Source organism: Pteropus vampyrus, unplaced genomic scaffold, assembly GCF_000151845.1.
Source record: "Pteropus vampyrus isolate Shadow unplaced genomic scaffold, Pvam_2.0 Scaffold90, whole genome shotgun sequence".
Taxonomy (NCBI): Eukaryota; Metazoa; Chordata; class Mammalia; order Chiroptera; family Pteropodidae; genus Pteropus; species Pteropus vampyrus.
This window is the reverse complement of record NW_011888871.1, coordinates 3,434,096-3,439,225: the sequence shown is the minus strand read 5'-3', so window position 1 is coordinate 3,439,225 and position 5,130 is coordinate 3,434,096.

Sequence of the window (5,130 nt, the reverse complement as noted above, 5' to 3'; positions counted from 1 at the left end):
CCGTGGCCCTCCTCCCACTTCCTGTTTTGTTCAAAATCCTCCAAAGGCTCATGTCACGGAGCAGAGTCCTTACCAGGGCTGGCAGGACGCCTCTTCTGACCTCTCTCCTCTGTGCTCAAGCCGCTCCCCCTGCTGCCGTTCTCCGTGCTGCTTGAACGAGGCACACTCAGCCACAGGGCCTTTGCACTGACCGCTCTCGCGGCTGGACACTAGCCTGTCTCCCAGACAGCCCGATGGCTCCTTTCCTCACCCCCTTAAAGTCTTTGCTCACATGTCGCCTTGTCAAGGAGGCCCGCTCTGACCAGTGCGCTTGGCCTTCAACCACCCCCTGCCCCCACCTCCGTGCCCCTGTTACCTTAATGGAGCTTTAACGGCATTTACAGCCTTCTGCGATGCCATACAATTTACCTTATTATCGTGTTTCGTATCGGTCGTCTCTGTCCTCCACTGGAATGGAAGCTGCACGAAGCTGCGGCTTTGCTTATCTGCTGCCTGCTGTTTTCCCCATGCTCAGAACAGTGCCTGGCCGGTGGAAGGTGCTCGATAAGCAGGCATGAAAAAATGTTCTTCCAGACCTTGATGAAAAAATAACACACAGTCTCGGCTAAACTTTAGGAGAACCTACGACGAGGTTCTGTTTGCACCATGTGTCAGAACCACGATGCTGGGGAAGTTAGTCTGTTGCTTGCATAGTTCCCCTTACGAGGGCCAGCATAAGGGTTCCGCTCGCCCAGGCTTGGGTGGGTTTTGCCGACTTAATGTGGCTTCAGGTGACAGCTGCCTCCCTGTCGCAATCACACCGCTGCCGGGGCCTGCCACCTGGCCTGCTGGCACCCTCGCCTGTCCAGGGAGCGAGCATGCTGCCACGCGCTGACGTGAGGGTCAGTGCGGGTGGCAGGTACAAATGGAGCTTGTGGAGAGACAGCGTCCAATTAGAAGCTTTTTTTAGATTTTAATTTTTCTATTCTGCATAAAACCCCGAAATGTTCAAGTTTCAGCCAAATGCAAAACCGTGGTGGGGAAAAATGAAAGTTTGGAAGAGGTGGCAGTTTTGGGGTGCGAAGCGGAAACGTGACCTGCTGGGGTGTGGGGGAAGCTGGGGTTGGGTAGATGTGCTCCAGCTGCCTGTCAGGTGCCAAGCCTGAGGTTCCACACCCCCATCTTACTGTCATTAATTCCCAAATAACCCAGTGGTTTCCACCTACCCACCTCCCAGCGCCCTTTTCCCCCAAGGATCATCCCTCTCCCAATCTCTGGGGGGATGGTGATCTACCCTAGAGCTGGGGTGAGCATGTGACGTAGGCCCAGCCAATCAGCTGTGCCAGGTCCCGGGTATGTGCCTGTGACCTAAAGTCAACCATTTAGCATACTCCACAGAGGCTGGGACATGTGACCTATCAAAGCCAGGTCAGCAAGTGACCTTGCTGTTAATTAGCACCTCAGGGACCCAGCGTGCAAATCTGAGCCTGCACACAGTAGGTGCAGAGCAAACAAGAAGAGCTATTTCTGCAAATGAGGCATGTTGTTGCTGAAAACATTTCCAGAACCTTCCCTGTGCCTTGGGGCCCAGACTAGAGCTCATTGTGCCTGCGAGTCTGTGGCTGCATTTCTCTGCTAAATGATGAGTAGGGGTTCTGAGTTGTTCAGAAAACCCCACGAGGGTCCTATGGGGTGGGGGTTAGGGGCGCCCCAGGGCTGTGAGGATCTGGAGCAGTGCCAGAGGCATTCCCCAACAGCGGCAGATCAGGCGCTCAGGCTGGGAAGTAATAATTAACTTGCTTAATTAAGGAGTGCAGGCTCAGGGCTCCTAGCCCGGGCCGGCCGGCCGTGCTGGGGAGTTGTGTGACATCCACCGCAGAAAGGGTCTCCCACACTGTTTTTAGGGCAGGTTGGGGGTCGCTAGGGGGAAATCAACTAGGAGGCAGGTTTGGGAAGCATGGCCCCTTGGAGCAGAGGCCGTAGCATGCTACGTGAGGCCTGCTAGGATGGCCGGGGCCCTGGGTGCAGGCAGGGGGTGTGGGGCGCTCTCCCTGTGAGGGCCTACCCCCTGTGGATTTGGGATGGAGCAGGGAAGAGCTGGCTGCAAGCAGGCCCCGTGGAGATAAGTGGCTGGCATTTCGTATCCACCCTCAGATCCTGTTCCCAGACATGCTGGGGCAGCCCCTGTCCCTCCTGAGCCACAGGCACAAGGTGCAGAAGGCTCCCGAGCAGGCCGGCACCCTTCCCTGGGCCCATTCCAATGGCCTGATGGGCAAAGCTGGGCCCCCCAGCAGCCAGCCCCCGACCCAGTCCCCCACTGCGTAACACGCCTCAGCTGGCTCCACCATGGAGCCTCTGTCCCCACCATTGAGCCTCTGTCCCCACCATTGAGCCTCTGTCCCCACTCGTCCCCTAGCCCGGGGCTCTCCCTGCTCTGTCCTACCCCCTTGTCTCCCTATGGAAACGCTGATCACTGCCCCACACTGGTGCTGCTGCCTCTCAGGTACAGAACGTCCCCGTTTTGACTCTCTGCACACAGTGTGCCTGTCCCATCAGACTAACCCTGATGACTGTAATGCCCAGTCCTTCGACAAGCAGCGAGCGCTTACTGCGTGCCTGAGCTGTCCCAGGCGCTGCCAATGGCAGAGAGAACAACGGACCGGCTCCTGGGGGACCTCGAATCTCAAAGTCACGGCGGGGAAAGAGCACGGAGCCTGTCAGGTGCCACCAAGTGCCACCAAGGGGCATATAGTGGGCAAGAAGGGGGATATCAGGGGTTGGGGGGGATGTCCCTTCTGAGGAGGGGATGGTTATGAGTCGAACCGTGTCCCCACGCATTTATAAAGTCTTAACCCCAGTGCTCAGAACATGACTATCTTTTGGAGATCGGGTCTTTAAAGAGGTGATTAAGTTAAAATGAGGTCACGTGGGGGAGCCCCGGTCGAATAAGACTGGCACCCTTGTGGAAGAGGGGATTAGGACACAGACACGCACGGGAGGACAACCATGGGAGGACACAGGGAGAAGACAGGAAGACGGCCGTCTACAAGCCAAAGAGAGGGGCCCCGGACGGAACCGCCCCTGCCCAGGTCTTGATCCGGATTCTGGAATCGTGATACAGCAGATTCCCGTTTAGGCGCTTGGCCTGTGGAGCTTTGTCACGCAGCCCTAGCAAACTAACACGGACCCTTGAATGGAGACCAGAGTGTGAGGGCTGCCTGGGAAGCATTCTGAGTCACGTAGCCCAGATGGAAGTGTCCGAGCGTGTCCGAGGGCGAGCAAGGAGGCCTTGGGGCTGAGTGGCTTGAGACGAGATCCCGGGTGGGCCGCAGCGAGGGGTCAGGATACATCCCGGGTGTGGGGGGGAGTGAGGGGCGGGACCTTCTGCCCGTGTCCCGTTCCTGGATCCCTAGGAACATGCGGGCCAGCACCATCCTGGGGGACCGCCAGCATGAGGCAGCTGTTCCACGTCCCTGAGCCATGCCGATGGTCGAGGCAGCGGCGGCCCCATCCACACAAGGCCCGTTCTGAGTTGTCACCGGGCTGCACACAGCCCACAGCCTCACCGAATCCACCCACCGCAGCCGTGGTGAATTCCACAAAGAACTGGACTCAGCAGAAAGGACAGCCCTAGCAGAGAAGTCATATGAGCAAAGACCCAGTGTGGGGTACAGCTCAGGGCTCTTGGGGAGCTGAGCAGAGCAGAGCACGGGCAGAAGGGAGAAACCAAAGGGGTCTCACCCCCAAGCCTAGTTCAGGGTCACAGCCTCGGCTCTAAACTAGAGTCCAGGTGGGAGGCTGTGAACACACCGTAGACCGAGCACAGGCTGGGAATCGGCCAGTACTGAGCGTGAACTGCAGCTTTGACCTTGACCTTAAGCAAGTAACTTAACTTCCTGGAGCCTCTGTTCCCTCACCTCTACCATGGAGGTGATAACATACACCGTGCAGCGATGGAGGTCGTAACATATACTGTGTGGAGATTTTGAGCCAAGTAAAAGAGATGGTGGATATAGAACACCCAGCCTGTCACCCCTCAACGAGGAACAGCTATGACGGTTATTGCAATAACACCAGGTTCCTACGTGGCATTGCTCTCTCGCTGTCCATCCGCCCCACCCCCCAACCCCGATGCAGAACAGCTGCTGGGCCGGGTCCCTGTGGGCCCAAGGCTGTCCTTGACCCAGCACTGGCAGCTGCCGGTTGTTGTTTTTTTTTTTCTCTGACAGATTGTCTTTCAGCCTGATTCCTGTACCTCGGGGTAGCTTTATCCCTGTCAGATTGGGGGACACGCTGTGTGACTTGCTCCCTTGTCATAGCAAATCCTCAGGACCTAAGACCTTCAGAGCCTTTTGGGAGCATCCGAGAAAGTCTGACTCAAAGGCACGAGGTATGTGTGTTTGCCTCTGGTAGAAAAAAATGTTGTCTAGTTTACCTCAGTTTAGGGAGAAGCCCACAGTTTGTCCAGAGGTAAATGAATGTAGGGCATCAAAGGGACACAATTAAATGCTCTTCAAGTCTGCGCGGTGAACGGATGTACGATTCCTGGCCATTCCGAGCTGTCGTCTGCAGAAGCGAGGGTTGGCTGCGTATCTATTTTGCCCATTGAGAAGGAATAAGAGCAGGTCCCACCCATAGGATGCGCCCCCAGAATATATCCACTGGAACCTTCTAAATCACCTGCAGAAAGGGCCAGGAAAAGAGGACCACCGAGGAGGAGAATGACCACATTGCTGAGAGCAAGGACCCCACTGAGATGCAGGCCGGCCACCTGGCAGTTTCCCTGCTCTGCCAGTGCACCCCCAGAAAGCGCACCCCCCCTCCCAGCAGCTCATATGATTCCAGACACTCCCTTCCCTCCCAGCTGGCAGCTGGCGGGGCCCCTGATTACATGAGACTTCTGGCTGGGAGATGAGGGAGGGGAAGGGGTCGCTGAGAAGTTACTAAAACAGCTTTTACGTCTGCAACCATGTCCTGGATAAGAGCCCCGGCCCCAGCATCCGGCGGAGGCTGGCTTCTCCGGGAGCGGGGGCAGAGCTGCTCTGAAGAGGCACGAGCGTCTTGGAGGAGAGGCAATCCCAGGGTAGAAGGACTCTGGATGTGGTGCAGGCTGGATGCTGCTATGTCATGGGGTCAATTGTATCCCCTTCC